The sequence below is a fragment of the Fukomys damarensis genome, unplaced genomic scaffold, assembly GCF_012274545.1.
Source record: "Fukomys damarensis isolate Sample0158 unplaced genomic scaffold, DMR_v1.0_HiC HiC_scaffold_35, whole genome shotgun sequence".
NCBI classification, from domain to species: domain Eukaryota; kingdom Metazoa; phylum Chordata; class Mammalia; order Rodentia; family Bathyergidae; genus Fukomys; species Fukomys damarensis.
Genome location: NW_022900947.1, coordinates 52,851,726 through 52,874,599, shown reverse-complemented (window position 1 = coordinate 52,874,599; position 22,874 = coordinate 52,851,726). Strand labels below are relative to the sequence as shown.

At 36.8% G+C, this 22,874-nt stretch overlaps 1 long non-coding RNA gene across 1 annotated transcript; it reads right to left on the bottom strand.

Moving 5' to 3' along the window:
* Positions 1-5,981: 5,981 nt before the first annotated feature.
* LOC104853272 lies at positions 5,982-22,473 on the bottom strand. The gene is made up of 3 exons (XR_777733.2): positions 22,252-22,473; positions 6,543-6,660; positions 5,982-6,071 (listed from the first exon to the last, which is right to left on the bottom strand). It is a non-coding gene; the product is annotated as an uncharacterized LOC104853272 (long non-coding RNA).
* Positions 22,474-22,874: the final 401 nt, after the last annotated feature.

The window sequence follows — 22,874 nt, the reverse complement described above, 5'->3', positions numbered from 1 at the left end:
CATTTTCACTTGAACCAACTGAGTTATCAAATATGGATTCAAATCATCTCTTAAAATATCTGTAAAAAGATATTTGCTGAATGAAAGGTAGTATAATATAAGCAAACAACATGAAGTTAGACGGAGCTGATTTAAATCCCAGCTCCATAACATGCTAGATGAAGGGGCTGGGGATTTAGCTTGGTGGTACCGTCGCCTACCTCCCAAGCACAAGGTTGAGTTTGATCCCTGGTACCAAAAAAAAAAGCTAGATGAGTGGCTATGGGTGTATGATTTGAACTCTGCAGTGGTTAATTTTGAATTTTGTGTGTCAACTTGCCTGGGCCGTGGTGTGAAGATAATCATATCAGACATTGTTAGAGATGTGATTTTGCTTGGAGATGTTACAACAAAATGCCAGATTAAGTCATTTATTAAGAATAGATTTTTATTAGGTCTTATTTCTGGAAGTTGAGGATGCTACTAACAGAACACCAGCACCTGGAGAGACCCTTCTCGTTCATCATATCATGGCAGATGACATCGTTCAGTGAGACTACCTAGCTCAGTATCTCTTCCTTTCTCTTTCCTTCCGTACCGCCATCACGGGCACCCCACCTTCATGACCTCATCTACTCCTAATTCTCCCTCAGAGGCCCCACCTCCACATACAATTAAGTAGGGTTTTGGGGATTAAGTTTCTGACACATGACTTCTGGGACACACCCAAACCAACAACGTGGACTTTGAGTAAAGAGATTGTCCTCCGTGGAAAAAGTAGGTCTCATCCAAGACTGAATAGAACCAAGACTTCCATTTTCTCTAAGGAAAAAGGAATTCTCCCCGCATACTTGTTTTGAAACGTGAGCTCTTCCCTGACCATCTGTCTACTGGCCCACCCTGCAGATTTGGGGCTTACTAACCTCCATAATTACATGAGTCAATTCCCTAAAGTAAATCTCTTCCTAAATACTATACACCCTATTAGTTCTATCTTTCTGGAGATCCCTGATAAATATAAAATATATAGATTTACTTAATTTTATTAAGTGCAAACAAGGGACAAATATACCTATTTCATATAGAAGATAATAAATGAAATCTTTGATCATTGTGACGTATAGTGGTAAACTCTTTAATACCAAAACCTTAGGAAAATGGCAAAGTTGCTTAAAGAGAGTATTTTAGGTCTATGCTTAAAATTAATAAACTCAGTCATTCTTTGCTTTTCTCCTACATCACATTGTTTCTCCAAATATCTACAAGCCGTGATCAAACTATTGGATGAAACTTTACATTTTAAAAATGTATTACAGCAAAAGGTACATTACCACTGTCCTCCCTCAAATACACCGCCTTCCTTTGAACACAGTTGTTCCATAGCTTTGGCCACTTTGTAAAGTGGATCTGGAAGTTCTGTTTGTGGATGTCTTCATAAAGTTTTACCAAAAATAAGGTGAATAATGCTGCTAAGTACCATCCAGTGGAAAGGCAAGCTCATAAAAATATTACAGTGTGTTTTTACCTGCTTTATCCAGCAGATCTGGTGCCAAGTGACTTCTTGCTTTTCCTCAAATTCAAAATGACTTGAAAAGTAAGTGTTTTTTTTTACCCTCATTGAATTTATTGGTATATTTTAGGTATACAGTAGTTACATTCATCATTGGGATCTTCTGCCTTTACATGACAGGTCTTGGTTCTCATTTTTTCCCCTTACCCTTGCCCTCCCTTCACCCCTCCTCCCTTTCCTATTTACAGACACTTCATTCCCATTTTTTTTGTTTTCTCGTATTTTTTCTTTTCCCTTCTTTCCTTTCCCCTAAGCTTCCCACTTCCCCTACACCTTTAGCCCTTTTCTTCTAGTTCACATTGTCAATTATACCATTTGGATCTTACTCACACTTTTAGTTTTTCACACCAGAGAAACTATTTGGTATTTACATGTGTGAGTTATTTATTTCACTTAAAAGCATTACTTCAATATGTATCCATTTTCCTATGAATGATTCTAATTTCTCATTCTTTATGGCTGAGTAGTATTCCATTTTATAGAAAAATCCACATCTTCTTTATCCAGTCTCCAACTGATGGGCAAGTGGACTGTTTCCAAGTTTTAGCTATTACAAACTGTGCAGCTATAAACATGGGTGAGCATATATCACTGTGGTATGATTCTTTTAATTCTTTTGGAAAGATACCCAGCAGAGGGATGGCTGGATCAAATGGAACCTCTAGACCTAGCTCTTTGAGGTATCTCCATATTGATTTCCACAGTGGTTGCACCAGTCTGCACTCCCACCAACAGTGGAGAAGGGTTCCTATCTTCCCACATCCCCGCCAAGTAAATGTTTTGAATCCATTCAGGACATCAAGGCAGTTGTGATAGTGTAAATAAAGAAACACGAAAAAGTACTTCCAGAACTGCTTCAGAAATTGGCAAGCATGGTGGGTAAGTGAATGTGAAGCTAGTGGGAGTACTGTGAGGGGGATCAAAGACAATGTGTCTTACTCTAATACATTTTTTTCTATAAAACATTCACCATTCGATCACACTGCATATATAGCTCACTTTCACATTGTATTACAAGCATAAACACAAAATAAATAAACCAACAGAGAGGAGACAGGTGGAGAAGCAATGAGAGCAATTTTTGGTCATTTCATTAATCCATGGAGAGGTACTGGCTTACACCAGGGCAGTGGCAGCGAGTACCTGGCCAGCAGTGCTATTCTGGAGGTTTCCTGTAGACAGAGCTGAGAGGATTTACTCATGGATTAGGTGTGGGGTAATGAGAGAGACTATTGTTCTCCTAACTCTTCTCTCTGCTTCTGCCCTTGCCTGATTCTGAATAGCCAGATCTGGCATGTTAAAATTTAGGTCATAGCATGTTAGTCCTGTTCTCAGAAATTCAAAAGCCTTCTCATCATCTGTCATAAAACCCAAGTCATATGGTTCCTTATGTCTTTATCTCCTTCTCCCCGATAGACACTATGCTCTGCCATTACTACTTCCTTTATATTCTTTGAACATTTTTTTCTTTTGATCTTTATTGTTTATTGATACATATTAGTTATACAATGCAGTTACATTAATCATTGGGATCCTGTACCTTTACATAACTTATCAGGTACTTATTTTTCCCCATTCCCCAGCCCTCACCCCACTCCACCCTTCCCTGCTTACAAAGACCTTGTTTCCATATTTTTCCTTTTCTCATATTTTTTCTTCTCCCTTTTTACCTTTCACCTGCGCCTCCCACTTCCTCTACTCTTTTAGACTTTTCTTCCTATTATACTTTATCAATTATATATTTTAATTCTTATTTACACCTTTACTTTTTCACACCAGAGAAACTATTCAGTATTTACATATGCGTAACTTATTAGTTTCACTTAAGAGTATGGCCTAATGTGTATCCAGTTAGCTATAAATCTCTCTAGTTTCTCATTCTTTGTGACTAAGTAGCATTCCATTTTATAAAAAAAACACATCTTCTTTATCCAGTCTCCAGTTGCCCAATTAGGCTGTTTCCAAGTTTTAGCCATTACAAACTGTGCTGCTATAAACATGGGTGTGCATATATCCCTGTGGTATGATTCTTTTAATTCTTTTGGAAAGATACCCAGCAGGTGAATAGCTGGGTCAAATGGGACCCCTAACCCCACGTTGATTTCCACAGTGGCTGCACCAGTCTGCACTCCCAACAACAATGGAGAAGGGTTCCTATCTCCCCCAGCAACCCCGCCAACACTGGTTATTGGTTGATTTGTTGATAGCAGGACTCTGAACTCCATCAGAACAATCTATCTCTAGACAGCAATCACTTTTCCTTCATTTCTGTAATTTATTGGTAAAGACTTCCTTGACAGCCCTGTTTAAACTTGCATATCCTTAGGCTCTTTTGGGCCATCTGAAGTGATTACAGATAATAACATGCATCCTTAAAAATAGTTATTTTATCACCTTTGAAAGATGTTGTTCAAATGGTTTTCTTGTATACGAAAAACTTACTTTAAGAATCCTAAGGACCAATGACAGAAAAAATCCAATGAAAGGTTTATGCAGCTAAAGTTCCAGCATGTTACCAGTATAAAAGAAAAGTGGTATTTCCAAATACAAACACTAAATTGAAAATTATATGGACAAATATTTTAAATTGTGTTTGATTTATGGTCTGCATAAGCAATCCTACACTTTGTTCTAGATTAGACAGATGCAGGAATTAATTTAGTCAAATATATTTATTAATTTTTCAAAGATCTATTTCTTAGTGTTCTATAATGATTTTGATTAAGTAAGATGGTGTTGGCATTATAAAATTAGCTGAAATTTCAACATGCTCTATATTTAGGATTTATTAAGGTGTAGGATCTAACTGTCTTGAAATATTATGACTCCAAGTGCTTTTGGGAAGTTTTTTGTATACAATGTTTTAAATTTGTTTCATGGTTATTTTTTAGTTCAAGTTTTATAGGGTCTTTTGGGGGAGTTTTGTTTTGTTTCGTTTTTGTTTTTAGACAGGGTCTCACTATGTAGTTAAGACTGACCTGGGACTCACTGTGTAGCCCAGGCTGGTCTTGAATTTACAGTGATCCTCCAGCCTCAGCCTCCCAAGCGCTGAGATTATGGGGTGTGCTATTGCAGCCAGCTCTGCTCTTTTAATCAATTCCAATAATTCTTAGTTTTCTCTAAAGGCATTTTCTTGAGATTAAATATATTTATTATAGATTCATGTTATCATTTCTTATCTATACCTGTTACACTATTTTTATCATTCTTTAACTTGTTACATATTTGTGTACTTATCTTCAATGAAAATTACTTTGTTTAGCTTAATTAATGTGGTCTTATAGCTACACTGGTACTATCTTTGTGTATTTGTCTGCCATCTGTATTCTCCCTCTTATCATTAACTTCCCTTTCATTTTAGTTATATATCTGATAATGAATAGATATGTGATAACTGGACTTTATTTTTTAAACCATAAGAAGAATTTTGTCTTTTACTGTCCCTCTTAAAAGAATTTATATATATTCACAGAATAAAAATTATATTCCTGTAGCATAACTTCCATCGCCCTTCTTTCTAACATTTGTTTCTTTTGTTTCCTTGCTAATTTATCATCATATTCTCTTAATATGGGTTTGTTTCCCAGCGTAGTGAAGACCAAAGGACATGTTTTCAGGTACTCTCTCCCTGGTGGGAAAAGTTTGCTACACTTCAGTCGTGATGGTCTCCTCAGTCTGGTTTACACAGCTGCCGCTTGTTGGGGAGTGGCACTTGTTGGTGCACCAACTTCTGTTGGCAAGTTGACACAGCACAGTGCTAGTGAGAGCTTTAACAGTCACCCGTCATCTTGTGCTAAAGACTGTATTCCACCTACCGCCAAGTCCCTTTAGCAAGTGATCAGAAAATGATCTGATCTTTAAACCTCTCCTTAGTACTTATTGTCTTAGAGCCATCTGCTCCAGCTTTCAGAAGCTGGGCTTTATAGCATGAGTAGCAGACAACTAGACAAAGAAAGATTATGAGATTTGAGGACTAACATTCATTAGAGAAAGGAGAACCAATACTGGGCAATGGGGATGTCAGATTCCAATTGCCAGTCCAACAAAATCTCTGCCAAACTAACAGGGAGTATAGAAATAAATACTACCTGTAGGGAAAGATGGCCCTCAGTAGGGTTGCAATAAGGACTCAGGGCTTTAAGAAGCAGGAGAAAAGCAGCCCCTGCAATACTCTTGAGACTATGAACAGCAGAAACTGATAGGCTGTGGTTTTGCTTCTGCCTCTGTGCAGATAGCACTGTCTATCCTATTTGCTACTTTTGCAGGTTTCCATACCTACCCAAATTCCCCAATTAGTCCACAAACCCAAATCCTTGCAACAGGCCCAACATCCACTCAATCGTTTACCCTCTGAGGCGGTAGGTGAAGTGGAAACAGGGCCCCTCTTCATAAAAATAGGACCACTGCCCTCTATTCAGCAGCCTTTGGGTCCCCCACTCCTCGGAGTAGCTTTGTACTGCTTTCTCTTGCAATAAAAGTCGCTTTTGCTCTGTACTATGTCGTCTGACTCCTCTTCCTCGTTCTATATCAGAGAGACAAAAGTGAGGCGGGCTAGTGACCCCAGACCAACCGGCCAACACTACCCATTCGAGAAATTCACAGGAGGTGAGAATGGTTTGCATCACCACCTTGCTCAGTCACTGGCTGAGGGGTATCCAGGAAGAGCATTGAAAATTGAGCTAGATCCTGACAATGCTAAATATTAGAGCTTGCCCAGGTCTATGAAGCATATTTTAAAATCTGATTCTTTCACATCGGAGGCCTTGCTGACCCAGGGGGAACTCTGTCCTGCTACTATTTCCTACAGATTGTGCATGACTCCCCTATAAGTGTGCCTTTCATACCAAAACAATTAATGCAGAGATCAAGCCCAAACCCCCTCCTTCAGGGACTCTCACCCCACACCACTATTTCTGTGCCCCATCACTGTACAGCTAGAGAACCCCTGAGATTAGTCAGAGCAGCCAATCCAAGCCGGCTTGCTCTGTCTTACATGCTCTTCTCCTCAGAGACAGGGGTGAAGTCATCTGCCAGTAGATCCTGACTTCTGATGGACGCTGATGCTCTCCTTGTGGACAGTATGGCCAGTGAGGTACGTCAATCACTTGCTCCTAGAAATGACAACATGTCATCTTTTTAATGGTAAAATGGTCTCCTAACCTGATGGCCTCACCGTACTCAAATAAAAGTAGTCCATTTTTCAAACACAAGTACAATCATCTACAGTTTAGCAGCAGGTTTTTGGCCTGAAAGAGGATCTGAAAGATATCTCCAGGTCTGCTACAACAGTATTTTTTTAATCCATCAAAATGTGGTTATAATACTGAAGAAAGTGATGGGTTTTTATTCCCTCACTTATTCAAAATTTCAAAACCTTCTGAATATATTATTTGAGTAATTGCTGTAAATCATTTAAATTATTGAATGAGTACTTAACCACATGCCAGGCATGGATGACAGGCTCTGAGGACGCAGGGAGTGTTCCCTTCCTCATGGACCCTGTAGTTTACTTTGTAATAATTTCAAGAATACATGCATAGTGTTGTAATGGATTTATACTGCAGAAAACCAAGCTACCCTAAGAGTTAAGAAGTCCTTGAAAGTGAAGAAGGCTATTAGAACTTAAAAAAAAGATTCCTATCTAGAAACTAAGTAAAATTTATAGAAACATTGAAATATGTTCCAAGCTGAGAGAACAGGCCTAGAAGACATAAAGAGGCATCACATTCTAGTAACTCAAACAAATTCAATGGGGAGAGCACTGGGTTTAAGAAGCGGGGTGGGGGGCACAAAACACAGACAAGGAATAGATACTATACCATAGGGTTAGGGCTTTCTGAGTTGAGAACAAATCATATAGTAATAGCGAGGGAGTTGCTTATAACTCTTAAAATTTTACAAAAGAGTTTTTAACAGGAAAAGTGACATAATTCAAATTATTATTTTTTCTAGAGTGAAGAATGGGCCAGGTTGGAAATGAGGCGATAACTGAAAGGCTATGGCAACAACGCCCCTGAGAGGTTACATCGGCCTGGAATCGTGTGCTGAGAGTGGGACAAAAGGGAGAGAAATTCTAGTCGAACAAATATTCACGTAGACCAAGGGCTGAGGATACCCCAGTACAAGTCCATTCCTTATTAGGAACCAGGCTGCACAGCACTACGTGAGCAGCAGGCAAGCCAGCAGCTGCTCCCCCTTGTAGGTGTCACCACCAGAGCTCTGCCTCCTATCAGAGTCTCATGGAGCACAGCCTACTGTGACCAGCGAGGGACCTAACCGCACGCTCCCTGTGAGAATTTAATCTCAACACCACCCACCTGCCTCCCTGCACCCATGGAAAATATTGTATCCCTTACAACTGGTCCCTGGTGCCAAGAAGATTGAAATCTGAGAGCATGGAGGGAAAAAAAAACGGAATCAGAGATGGCACTCAGGTTTGTGGTATAAAAATCTGGTTGAAGGAAAGATGATGTGAGGTTAGACCAGAGGAATAAGCTCAGAAAGAGATAAAAGTGGATGCACAGCACCGGTGGAAAGTTAACCTCCTCCAGTGGGAGCGTCTTCTGGAACAGAAAGCATCTGGGCAGATGTGTACAGACTGGAATACATAAAAATAGTAAGGTGGAGAAGTGGCCATCTGAAGGTGGATTCTCTTTTCCTATCTCCAATAGTAGAAAGGTAAGTCATCTATTGAAAACAAGTAGAAAGGGCTGGGGATTTATCTCAGTGGTTCTGCTGCTTGCCTCGCAATCCAAGGTCCCAAATTCAATCCCTGGTACCAAAAAAAAAAAAAAAAAAAAAAAAAAAAAAAAAAACACAAACAGAAAAACAAGTAGAAGGACTAAGAAATGGAAAAAGTGTTTTAGAAGTAAATAAGACTTGAAGTGATTTTATAACCAATAAGCTAGACACAGACCAGGTAACCCTAGCTATATCACTGGGCAGTATTGACAAGCCAGCTAAGACTATCAATCATAAATTTATATTATCAATTAAAAAAGATTCTATTTAGAGCAATCACTGGTACTTCTACTGGTAACATTATTGAACGCATAGAAGATGGCTTAAAAACATGTTATGGATATACAGGGTAATTTTAATGAGTTCATCAGCCAGTCCTCACAGTAAGTAAAATGTCTTACATTGCTGAACATTAAATGAATTACATTTATGTGTTTTGATGGCTTCTCTGAATGTGAACAAGAAGTGTAAGAGGCAAGTTTGTGCACATGCTAGGAGGTATAGCTCCTGCCACTCCAGGGGCCTTTATTAAAGAACCGAGGAGAGCCAGGCATGGTGGCACATGCCTGTAATCCCAGCACTTGGGAGGCTGAGGCAGGAGGATCGCTGTGAGTTCGAGACCAGCCTGGGCTACATAGTGAGTTCCAGGTCAGTCTCACTACATAGTAAGCCCCTGTCTCAAAAAAAAAAAAAAAAAAAAAAAAAAAAAAAGAACCAAGGAGGGGGGAGAGAACAGACATTTCCTCCTACAATGACATAAAAGGATGCCTACAACCAAGATTTTTTTTTAACCTCATACTGTGAAAAACTGGTTTTAAAAATACATGTGTAGCACACAAGAAAATAGCTGACAACCAATGTGAAAACCATCACAAGTTGTTAGGAACTCGTCTTTATTTAACCACTTGTTTGAGTGCTTTAGGGGTAAGGCACACTGGGAGAAGCAAAATAATGTGTAAATCTGAGGTGGGGAGCATTTTGGAAAGATTCAGGGCCTTTTTCAGACAGTAGGTGCTCTCTACCCCTCTGCACACTCTCTCTACTGCCTTGAGAGTAAATACTAAAGGAATGGATGCATTTGAAGTGTCTGAAGACACTGGGCATTTTACATTCATTAGAACATTTTATTTTATTTGATTGAATTTAGTGTTCACAACTCTGTGAGAGCAATATTTGAACTCTGCTTTTACATGTCAGAAATCTGAGGCTTAGATAGACAGATACTTTTTCTAAACTCTACTGGTTCACAAGTAAAAGAGCCAAGGTTTTATTCAAGATCGATTCTGCATTCAAACACCATATTGTTTCCCCTATATCATGTCTTTTACGTAAATACAACTCTTTGAAATATGATAAGAAGTACTTATCCCCTTATCATAACCGCAAGTCACAATCTAGAAAATTAAATTTTGACATTTTCTTCAAAATCTGATTTTTTGCCCAATTTTTAGACTTGCATTTATTGTATATAAATGCTTATAACCAAATAACATTTTACATTTTCAAAGGTGGGTGCATCTATTATTTTTCTTCTTTTTTCTTCACAATTACTTTAAAGTGTTGTGACAAATTCATCACCAGTCACAGACAGATGACTCTGAGAGCCTGGGCTTGATAAGAATCCAAACTCCAAAAGCAAAGAAAACATTACCAGTCCACATGTTCTTAGATCACCTGCTTTTCAGTTGCTTTTTCTACTCAAATTGTTATAATGGACTTAATGAATGATTTATAATCCCTTTAAAACATTACTTTTAATACATATTTGCAGAAAAAAATTCCACAGCTAAAGATTTAATGATTTAGAAATACCTTCTTAATCACAATCTCTCCCTTCATCCTCAAAAAAACCAAAAAAAAAAAAAACCAATATCCATAGTTTTTATGCTGCATAATTTATCTTCTTTCAAAATAAATTATCTCTGCTATCTCCTTGAATGCTATTTTTGTCAGTCCTCCTAGGTCAGGTTGCCTTGGTTTTCTCACTTTAGAACTACAGAAAGAGAATCAAGCCTATACCAGGGAGGAAGAGGATTCTTTTGTTTTTTATTTATTTTTTTGCACATTGTGATTCTACCTTTATTTTGCAATGGCTGTCCCTTAAGAATAGCAAAGGTCAAAACCTATTCTGCCACTCCCAGAGGACGGGAAAACTAAGAGTCAACGCCTTTGTTACTATTTCCTATTATGAACAATCTCTTTGCTTCATAAACCATAATTTCAGCCCCACCTCCCTTTGTGCTGAACACATCACAAGCGTACAGGAAGACACTTTCAGACTGAGTTCAATTTTCCCCATGTCACTGCCCTGACTCATTTTTTATTCTATTTGAACAGTAGTATCACTAATGTATTAAGTTTTTGGATATTCAGACAATATTTATTGAATAATCTCCTACTTGGTAAAAACTACCTGACTGAGTATTACAGGAAATGCAAAGATCTAGAAGAAAGAACAGGACAAGTTGGGGGAAAGTCCTGTAAACAAAACAAAACAAAAACAAGTGACACTGCAAGCTCTAGAAAAATTATTACAAAAAAAGTAAAAATATTTTTTAAAACCCATTCAAATACTTAAATTCTTCAGCCCAACCAACTAGATACTTCAGTGTGTTCTGAACAAAAGTTTAGCAGTCAGGTAATAAAGAAAACTGTCTCCATGAAAAAGGCACTGAATCATCTAAAAAGAAAAAATAACAGAAAATTTCCAAATACTGCACTTTCCATTAGAAAAGAGTTTCAATATTTTATGATGAATACTTTCAGTATAAAATGATTTGCCCCTTAAAATATAGCGATTAAAATTATTAATAATTGATGAGACAAGGTATATATTTGCACATTTTCCATGAGTCTGAAATTACATCAAAACAAAACATTATAAATATAAAGCTATGAGAGATAAGTGTTAGTAAAAGAAATATGTACGAGACAACATTAAGTATTAAAAGTATGGCATGAAGTTTTACACTGTGATTCAACAAATCTGTGTGAAGAAAATTCATATGTATAAAAAGTACTTTTAGGTAATATATAAATTAAAATGGTTTAGGTGACATTCAAATTTTTTAAAAATATTACTGTAAAAATTTGATTTCACTCTAAAGACCAATGACAGACCATTGGGAAAGAGATGCATGATCTGAAAAATGCATTTCAGAAGGATGAAGAAGAGACACTTATCCCTGCCCCTACTGTCTGAATTAAATGTTATATTTGAAAATGTAGAAGTCCTGGAGTGAATTCATCAGTCATTAGGTATCGGTGATATGATAAAGTCATAGAATTTTGCAGTTGAAAGAGTTCTGTAAGAGCCCCTGATTCAGCTTCCCATTTTCTGACATGCACATGAGACTCAAGAAGAATAAGTAGTATTTTCCTTCAGGATGAACAACTAGTTGATGAAAAAATACAGGTTAGAATCCAAATTTTAACATCCAGTCTTATCACAAGTTCTGATTCTTTAGCATTCATTGTTTCTTATAAAGTAATCTCACCATAACCTTCCAAATTTATTTCCATCCAACATGGTGGATAGGAATGCCCTTTCTCACGTCCATATTTTTGCCTTGGAGTTTCCCTGGCCTCTACACTGTCTCTCACCCTGCCTCTTAACTCTAACCCAACACACTAATACAGCACCACTTTCTTCTGTCCACTCATCTTCTAGAAGCAGTATGCTGAAATGCTTTTTCTTAAAGACAATATTGGAAAAGACTGAGTGGATTTTCATCTCTGTGGCTTCACCTGCTTGTCACACGACTCTGTGCACCTGCTCAAATTTATCTCTGTATCTCTGTTTCACACATAGTGAGAAAACAGTATTGTATTACGGAGACGAGGGGCTGCACATGCTGTGTCCATCAGTGTGCAGAAAGTGTCTTCCGATGCTACTTGGCATTCTGTGGCGAGGAATGGGCTGCATTGATATCAGGGGCAGAAGTGTCCCACCTTCTCAAACTAAAAATGGCTCTAGAAATGTGAAGCAGTCAAAGGATTTTGCAGATCCTGTCACCTGAAATTGTGAGTAATGGCAGTTCGCCAGAACAAATGAAATACCTACTGTTTCATCAAATTCCCTGTCTATTTCTGTTTCTGTCCCACAATTCGTGCTATTGGTTCACTCTATTCAAGTTGATGCTTTCAGACTTGTTCAACAAGTTAGATTTTAATTACGTGGGATTTCCTCCTTTGACTTCAGCTCACAGATATACATAACACATCAGAGTCATTCCAGTGGGGATATCAAAGGAGTTGGACAAGCAGGAAAAAGGACCTCTTCATTATTCGGGATAAAAATGTATAGGTAAGTCCTAATCTTGTCTCTATAGCTTTAAAAGTTTTACTATTGCATTTTAAGCTATATCAAATATAGAGAAATTTATAAATTTTTGGCTGTGGTCAGAAATCTTCTAAGGATTTTTCCCCCAGACTTCACTGAACAATTTAGATATTGTTTTAGATGATGTGCCTAGTACTGTTTAGATAAAGTATTTCTTGTTAGAATCCTTCAAGGAAATGAATAAAATTAAAGGGGATGGATGGCTTGGCATTTTAACATATCTTTAAATAAAGAAATGTTTTGCTTTTCATGTTTCATTTTTCAAAAGGTAAATATGTGGATTTAAATGTAATCAGCAAAAACTTCCTCTATTGTTCTTTAGAACTTTTTTTGTGTTCTGTACTTTTACTTCAGTTCTTGATCATTGGTGCCCATTAAATATATGAATCCTGAAGTCTTCTTTAAGAAAGACAGGGTTTGTCTACTCCCACACAATTACGGATTTGTTATTTTAAAGAACAGTCTTGCTAACTTTTAACAAAAATGTAACATTTGTTTGGATTAGTTTTTAGTTAGTGAGCAATAATTTCCATACATTTTTACATAAAAAGCAACAAGTTGTGGCCCAGTGTACCATCCGACAGTAATCTAAAACCTTGAAAATTATTACATGCCCTGATGTGGTGCTGAGCATATGTGAATGTGTACGTTGGTGTATTGTTATTCTACAAGCCAGAGAAACACAACATGATAAGCCATGCTGAAAGAGGGTCAGTAAAAGCCAGGACAATGGGTTACCTTGACAAATGAAGTTGAATTGATTTTAAATATCTTGAATATTAGAAATGATAGAATAAAAATTCAAAACATTTTAAATAATAAAATCTATGTAATATGTGCAACTGAATATGTGGGGTGTGTGTGTGTGTGTGTGTGTGTTTGAAAAAGGAGGGCCAAAGTTTCCAACGAAGACAAAAAAATTTAAATCATTTCATATTCATAAAGTAAATAACAAAATGTCATTCGTCTATGGCATAATTTGCACTTTTTGACCTCATTTTATTTGAAAAAGTTACACATATACTTCTGATAAACTATCAATATATAAAGATACATTGTTTAAAAAATTTAATAAGGATGATAAAACACAAATCTAACCTGTTGTAGTGTTTATTATATTTTTCCATTATTTCTAAAATTTCTGTAGCAGAGAAATATTCTTTCGGCAATCACATTCCATTTTGAATTGTAGTTTGCGAAATATTTTGATTTTAAAGACATTTCTCTGATTTTAAAAACGTTGATCCATGTATGCAAGTAAAGTACTTTAAAATATCATTCAAAAGAAAATGAAAATAATAAAAGATGTACAATTTCAGAGTGTCTTCAATCAAATGTTTTTAAAGTTTTTCATCATGTACAGAAAACCTAACATTCAGTTAGAGACAATCTTGCCAACCACAACTAAATTTTCTGTGGAATTTTGGTTTCTGTGGACTATACTTTTTGGTAAATTTTACCACTTGGATAGGCTGTATCCGCTCCTAGTAACCCCTACTAATTAGTTTCCCTGTTGCAATGAATAGAAAATTCTGTAATTATCAATTCGTGTTTTTTATTGGTTGGTCGGTTACTTTTCTGAAAACAAGATAAGCAGAGTCACCATACTGAGTTGATAAAATTTAGGACCCTTCATTTGTCAATTATGGACCAATGGCTGAAAAGCAATGTATTCTGTCAACTCCTGTGAAAAATCTGAATTTCCAGTAGAAAGAAGAAAGCACTATGAAGCTCCAGCTTTTTCCAAATCTTCTGAATGCATTGAGGAGTCAGGATGTCCAAAACAGGTAGAGGAAGAGAAATGGAGGTATACACTGTAATTTTTAAGTAATTCTAAGAAAACTTTACCTAATTTTAAACAATCTTGGGATAATCCTGAAATAACTTTGTTTATGAGTGGGTTGTCTTGAATAGTTTTGTTGCTTTTTTTTTGGTACCGGGGATTGAACTCAGGTCCTTGCACTTGCAAGGCAGGCCACCGACCAGCTGAGTTAAATTCCCAGCTTGTTGCTTTTATATATAAATTAAACTCCCAATCTCTTCCAAGTTGTCCTCTCTTGAAGTTTACACAGATTACTTGCTCCTTTCTCCTACCACTTCTTCTCTGAAGACGGAAATCTTATCACAGGCCCAAGAATCTGGACAGCCCTGTTGTGATATAATAATTATTGTCCGAAGGTTTTTGAGTTGCAGAATTTCTCAGGTCTACACAGCGAATATCTATACCCACTAGATTACAGAGAAAGTATGAAGTCTGGGAGATCTGAAGAATTCGGGATGTGTCTTAAAGAAAGATTCAAGTCAAATAAGTGTATCCCAATTCAGGAACAAACAAGTCTCAGCAGGACTGCTCCCATCATAACAAATCTTATTTGTATTTTCTTCTCTTTTGTCTGTACTTGTGATATGATTAACTGACTACTGAAACATGCCAAAACCAATGAGATGCCCTGCCTTCCAAGACCACAAAAGAACTTGTGACCAAAGTGAAAGAAAACACTACGGTCAAAAAATGTATTCAAAACTTTGCACATTGTTTCAATCCTGCTTTTCGAATCTTTCTTCTATCTTTCAGGAGCTATGCTTATATTTTCAAGCTAGTAGGCAAAGCAGGTGGGCACCAGTATATTGTTATAAAGAGCCCAAAATAGTGCGTTGGAATATTATATATGTAGTTAGACCACAAAGGTTGTGTCTGTGCTGAACACACACAAATTTTATTTTTCTTGCATTATTCTCCAAATAATGTGTATAATAGCTATTTATGTAGCATTTGTATTATATTAGGTATTGAAGGTAATCTATATGATTTAAGAAGATTGAATGGGTTGTACACAAATAGTATGCCATTTTACATAAAGGATTCATGCATTTGAGGATTTTGTTATCTGTATGGGATTCTCACTAGTCCCCTCAGACACTGGGCAATGACTATACAAGTTCTTACCTACAAACAACTTGAGCCACCTGCTAAGAAACTTGCTGCAGATGATTAAAATACATAGGAAAAAAAATCACCTCCAATTAGTCATCTGGGATTATGTATTTTCTAGCAAATTCTTTCATGTCCTCTGCCAATTTCTCCATCAGACTACTTCCAAACTACCTCCTCGGAAATTCATTATTATCCTGGTATTTATGCTGTTCCAGCTCCCATAAAGTCTGTGTCTGGCAATCTCAAAATAAGTCATGGGAAGAAAATGACTCTCTACATTGTAGGGAAACCTAAAGTTGTTTAGTCAAATTACTTAAAAGGTATTTCTCTGACTTGAAGGACCTTTGAGTGAAGACTTTCATGATTTTAGTGTTTAAGAGTTTGCTTTAAATTTGACCACAGTATGTGTTCTTGTTGTGTAAAATAAAAGCACCATCTGATGGTCTAAGTTTACTGGAAATTAAAGAACTTTAGCAAACTTCAAACATATGAATAATTCAGCACAAAGGAATGGTACATTCTATTGAATATTTACTGCATCTATTTGTCAAAGGCATAGACAAGTGTATGAAAAACTAGTTTGTAAGGAATGAACTGAAATTTCCAGCCTATGGATCAAAAATGTATTTGGATATTTTTTTTTCTAACCTACACCAATTTTTATTCTGATACTCCTACTTCTTAGGCAAAGTACTGCCTAGTTGTGATATTGCAATGGATGAAAGCGTATCACTTCCTTCTCTGCCGGAATATTCTTGTTCAATGGTGTAGTCCCATTCTCAAGATTTACTATACTATCTTCATTTACATAAAAAGAAGACAAAATAAAACTTTCCTTTGACTCACTTTTCCTTTCCAGCTATTACCTCATTTCTCTTCTCCCCCAAATAGGAAAATTCTTCTAAAGATTTGTTTAGACCCACTGCCTTTATTTCTGCTTTCTTCTTCCTAACCTTTTGCTCTTAATTTTTCACTATAAAATATATCATACAAACTGCAGTTTAAAAATAAATTTATTTCCAGTGTGCCATTGCACAGTAATATAAATACAGGTGCTAATATGCTGTGCATTTCAAAAAAGAAGAAAGAAGCTTAAATATTTTCACCATAAAGAAATTACAAATATCTGAAGAGGTATGTTTAACTGGACTTCAACATCGCACAAGGTCTGCCTGTATCAAACTATATGATACCCCATTTGGATAATTGTTATATTTATATATCAGTTAAAATAAATACCAATTATATACTAAAAGGAACTATTCCTTTTCAAAAGCACTTAACATATGTTCAAAGAGATATACAAAATATTCATTCATCAGTAAGTGTGTGCATAATTACAGCATAATATTCATAAACCAGAATTACTATATTAGCACCCAAAACAAATAACTTAGACCTTTATCAAAAAGTACCTCAGAAAACCAAGTTATACAATGGTACCTCTAACATGCTTCATTTAGGTAGGTTTTAAGAACTAATAAAATAATACTGTATTTAATTCATGACTACAATACTAAAAATACAAATGTACCAGAGATAGACTTGAAAGAGAGGCCATAAGTCTATTAGGAGAATTTGACTATAAAATGGGAAAAGAAAATCAAACTGGGTTTAAAGGACCAAATGAATTTTATCTGCAATGATTTTTTTTTTTATGAAAAAAGGAATAAATGCAAAGTGTTGCCAATGTTCTATTCTGGATGCTGGGCGCAGGATTCTTGTGTTATAGCTATGCTGATAAAGAGGGGCTTACCCACAATAACAACCTACTGAGTCGTTTCCAGGTCAAACATTGTACACAAAAGATGGCATACACCTGAAGTTAGTCCTGACTACACAGTGAGTAAGTATGTGTCAACATGATCTAGCACAAACTTCATATTGAATTTCTGCAGTGTCTGATGTGAGATCTGTAACTGAATGTATTTGGATTAAATGCTTTAAAAATCTGCAAAACAAGGCCGGGGATTTAGCTCAGTGGTGCCGCCGCCTGCCTCATAAGCGCAAGGACCTGAGTCCGATCTCAGGTACCAAAAACACCCTGCAAAACAATTTAATATTTACCAGCTGTGGTAAGTAGAATAAAGGCTTCACCAAAACAGGAACATTCTTTAACAAATGAAATCCTGGGTATTCAGTACCTACTTAAAGGAAATAACGTAATTAATATCCTAGAAGACCCTCTGGGAGCTCCCACCGTCGATGCTGTCCACTGGTTTCCTCTCTCCCACTGCCCAGTGTAACTGTTACAGAGCATGGTATCTTACTTCCCTCCATTTTTCTTATGGTTTTATCACTTATGGCTCTGTCCCTTAAAACATACGGTTTAGTTTACCTCCATTTAAAATAAATTAGATCAAAATTATACATTATAAGGTGTGTAATAGTTCACTCGTTCACAATTATATGATACTCTATTGTAAGAGTGTCTTATAATTTACTTTATTGGTAGTTTGATATTACAAATAAAGTACCTCTGAATATCTAAAAGGGTCCATGATAGCAATATACAAGAATGACTTGGTCTCTTTATACAAATCGAGTTTTCTTGATCATATAGTGTGTGCATGTGTAGTTTTACATAGTTTCTCTTAACCCACTACAAAGAGCTTCTAATGCCCACCACTCTGAAGTAGCTGGTGTCTTCATTCATCATCCATATTGCCAAATGCAACACAGGGCTATGTGTTCATTTTACTTAACAGCTGGTACAGAATATTCCCTCCTTGAAATATGTCTTTTCAAAGCTTCCAAAACATCATTCTCTGCTCAAACTTTCTTAGTTTCTATTATTGGATTTTTCTCATTTTCCTCTCCCCTAAATTTTTAGCCCTCTGCAGGATGACCTCTTCTTTTTCACTGTTGCACTTATTTCTGTGTAAGTACATCCAGCCCTATGGTTTCCAATACTGATGGTTCCCAAGAGCAGATGGTTCCTGAGAGTCCCTAAAGTCCAAAATCATTCAACAGGAAGCCTAAAGTACTTGTGCTTGACAGTAACTTTTAATATTGTATGTCAAAATAAGCCATTTTAAATCTTACACACCTAAATGCTGTATTTGACATCTCATTTAGAGTAATTATCTTATTACTCCTGTTATTTCATTTATTGAACCAATATCAGTTTTTTGAGTGCTTAATCTGTGTGAGAAAGTTACACACAGAACTGGAATAAGAAGGTCCAAACCCTGCTGTCATGTTGCTTACTGGGAAAACAGATACTTAAAAAATTAAATAAGCAAGTAACTATCTAACTATGGTGATGGTAAGTGCTATAAAGAAAAGTTTAAGGGCTTTGTTTAATTAAAATGAGTGGAAGCAACTATCATTGAAAACATTTATTTGGTGGAAATCTCAACAAAGCAAGTGGAATATTTTTAATGGGAGCTCATAGCCTTTCAAGCCAAAGACAAACATTAATGATTAACATGAGAATGTATAATTTCATTTTGATTTGTTTAAGAAGATGACATTGAAATAAGTATTGTAATAGAGGGAATTGAACCAAGCTCCAAGTTCATGGAAGGTTTCTCTGAGGAAGTATTTTTGAAACAGAAACTAAAATGCAGGCAGAAAACAAATCATACTGATGTTAGACGGCCATATTAATGATCTGAAATTATATCCTAGGAGAATTGAAAAAGTGCTAAAGACTTAAGGAGAACAGAGACATTATTGTGTTAGAATACTTCAAAAATAATTCCGGCTCCCTGTAGAGAATGATCCTTGTGAAGAAGGTAGAGATTCATTAATGAAGCAGACCAGTTAGAGGCCAGTTGAGTTTTTCAGTAAGGAAGAGAAGAACAGTGGACAAAAGTATGAAGGTGGAAACAAATCTTTAGCAATGTCTAGGAAGTACAAAGACCAAAACCAGAACATTCAATTGGACATCAGGGATAAGAGAGATGTCAAGAATGATTTCCAGGTTTTCCACATGAGTAACTTTGTTGTAGTTAGAGTTTTGCAAGGGACTAGGTTTAATACAGCACACAAATTTATAGGATTACCTTATAACATTCACTCAAAAAAATCAAATGCAGAAGAGTGCAAGAGTTCTGTCCATGCATGAGAGACCCAAAGAATCCAGTCAAGGGCTTGGATCCCATGGTAACATCCTCCACGAGTCCACTCAGAGGTCTACTGTCTGGAGCAGTGTCTCATGCAAGCCCATGTCAAGGATCTACACTGGGGAGGTCCAAAGGCCAGGGGTGGAAGCTAAAAAGTCTGTGCCAGCAAGGTGAAGGATCTGTGCCAGAAGACTGAGGGATCTGCACTGGAGCCAGAAAGTGACACAATGAAGACCGGAATTCCCCTGAAGAAAACAGCAGCCACCCCTAGCAACAGCAGAGAGCTCCTCTGAGGATGAGGAGATCAGCTGAGTTCATATCAGGAAAACCAACCCCCAGCAAGCTTCTCCTGGGAAATCAACAGAAATATGCCCTACCATTCTCTTTTCATGTCATTTTGGCCACAATCCTCAGGTGGATCTTCCACTCCCAGAACCATGCTGATTTAGTTCAGCTGGGTGTTCCAAGTTGACCATTAGTTAATCCAACCACAAACTTGGTGGATTCTGAGTCATTTACTGAGAAAGAAAAATTCCAGAAAAGTGTCTGTTTGATGAGGCAAGGAAAGGGTGTGAGTGTTAAAAAGGAGAAGATGAAGAGGTCAGCCTTAGAAATGTTGGGTTCTAAGCCCCAGTGGTTATATGAAGGGTGCAGTTAGATATCACACAGCCTGGAAATCATGTCAGATAAGTGTCTTTCTGAGTGTAAACTTTGAGGAATCCTTCCCTGTCTTAATCTCCCAGGATACTTGTTAAATTAATGAAGAACTCATTTCTGAGCAGACCTACTAAAACAATCTGTCTGAGTTGGTGTTAGAGCCAGGAATTTGCACTTTTCTAAACCTGATGTTTATGCACACAACGATTTGAGAAATCATGGCTTAAGTGATAATTAAAATGACTGAATGATATCAATGAGAGAGAAAGGAGAACACCTTAGTGGAGCATGGAGCAACTCTAGACACTTAAAGATGAGTAGAGGACCATTATGTAGAGGAGAGGTGACTAGCAAAAGATACTTAAAGTAGAGGTAGGTAAAGAAAGATTAAAAAAAAGAGCATGTCATCAGAAAAAGGTAAGGAAAGGGTGTTCCAGTGAAGAGGGATGATTCAATGAAAATGAAATGCTTCCAGGAAGCTTTCTCTTCTCTCAGGAAGCCATGAGTGCCTTCAGGCAAGGACAGCTCTTTGGTCATTTTTAAAAATGTCCTCAGCACTTAGCAGAATATTAAAAGTACTCAATATCTATTCATTTATTCAACATTCTATCCACCATGTCTTGCGTTGTGAAAAAAGAAAGAACACAGATGAAAAAGTCAAGATGCCAGGCCCTCTGTAGCCCACATAAACCCTGAGCAGATCAGTTTGTGCACCTGCTGAACAGGAAAGGCAAGGTGACTGCTGGGGAGCCACAGGCCCTCACTGACATTCCGAGGCTGGCATCCTGAGAGCTACAAAATGCTACCAATCTTATAAAATGTCAGTATAAAAACTAGGTCGTACAACCAAAAAATTTATAATTTTTATTAAATGTCAAATATGTTAAAATAAAATAATAAAGAGAATACCAGTTCCATCACAAGTTAAACATTATATTCTTTTCAGCTAAAGCAAAACTCATTATAGAAACAAATACATAGAACTTGCAGTCATTGAGTCCTTACAGCATGCTAGAGTACTTGATTACCTCTACTTTTTGATTGAGTAAACTAAATCTCAAAGAGGTTTTGACACTTTTCAGGGTCACATGACCCCATGTGATTACAAAGTCCATGGTTATTACTACTGTACTATAGTGATACTGTATCACTATTATACTTTCTGTATTACCCATGTAGTGATTAAAAATACAGGTCTCCATAAGGGCCAGTATTTGATAGGCATTTTTATATAAAACAGAAGAAACAGTAAACAGATGCATTTCTTCAGGATACAGAAAAAAACTCCCTTAGGTACACAGCTCTTCGTGATCATTTTAAATGCATGGCCATGCGCAGAGTAGACAGAGCCTTCCATCCAGAATGTACTTCATCTCCTTGCTTTCAGATTTACTTCATGAAAAGTTCAGGAAACACAGTGAAAACCAAACCACAATCACAATCAGTCCCCTCTTTTCACATATTTGATTTGCTAGCATTGACATAAAGCCGACCAAGTGCCATACATTATTCTACCTGTGTTAACAAACTTTTAACTCATTTATGTTTACAGCAACCTGGAGGTAATTACTATCATTATCTCCATTTTTCAGATAAAGAAAAGGAAAAATAAGTTGATTTCCAAGGTTCCCATAAATGGCAGAAATGGGATTAGAATCCAAGTAACCTAGATTCAGAGTCTGTCCTTTTTACTACTATACTGTGCTGACTCTCCTGGAGATTACAGTCCACTGGAGTGTGACCGAGATGAAGATACAGATAGTAAATGTGTGAGCAGACAGACCCTTGCAAGAGAATAAAGTGTTTTCAAGGAGCATATGTAGATGAGGTGGGAGAATCTGTCCCAACGAAGAGTCATAGAGTGAGAAGGAACCACCAATCTGAAGCAGAGAAGAGAGAAAACCCACTGGCTCTTTGTTCAGTGAAAAAATAGAAAATAAAGTCCAAAGAAGCTTACCTGATTCTAGAGGCCCCTGCCCTTCTCTGTGCCTTTGGCCTCCCAGAATAAAGAACACATCTGCTACATTTTCTATGAGCTCAGATGAATATGTTCTATTGTAGGGTCAAAAAATACTCATTTCACAGACTGTGAAGCTCTGCTCATTTCATTATGACACAAAATCATTCTGGAAAAATGATACTAAGCAGCTCAGTTCTTTCTTCTGCTTCTGAAAGCAATCTGGGCAAGAAGCCTCTGGGATTAAATTCAGAAGGGATTGAGTACAAGATTTTTAAAAAAACATATTGATGCAATTAAATATTACTCAAGAGCATTTCAAACAACTAAGGTTTGGCCCATGATTCACGAGAAACCACCTTATTTGTTAAATTTTTCTAGGCAAACAGTTAGCATTTACTAGACATAATAATTAAACAGAGCTAACCCTGGTAAATATCAATGGAGTTCTAATTCCAATCTCCAGTCCACCCTACCTCGCCATGTTACTGGTAATAACTCTCAATCTGTGACCCCAAGAGAACAGTTTTTGTGCATTTTTTGATTTGGTACTCTGTTATCTCCTCTGATTTATTTCACTCATTTGTGCTGAAATGATTTGCATGCTTTACCCCCTTTAATGG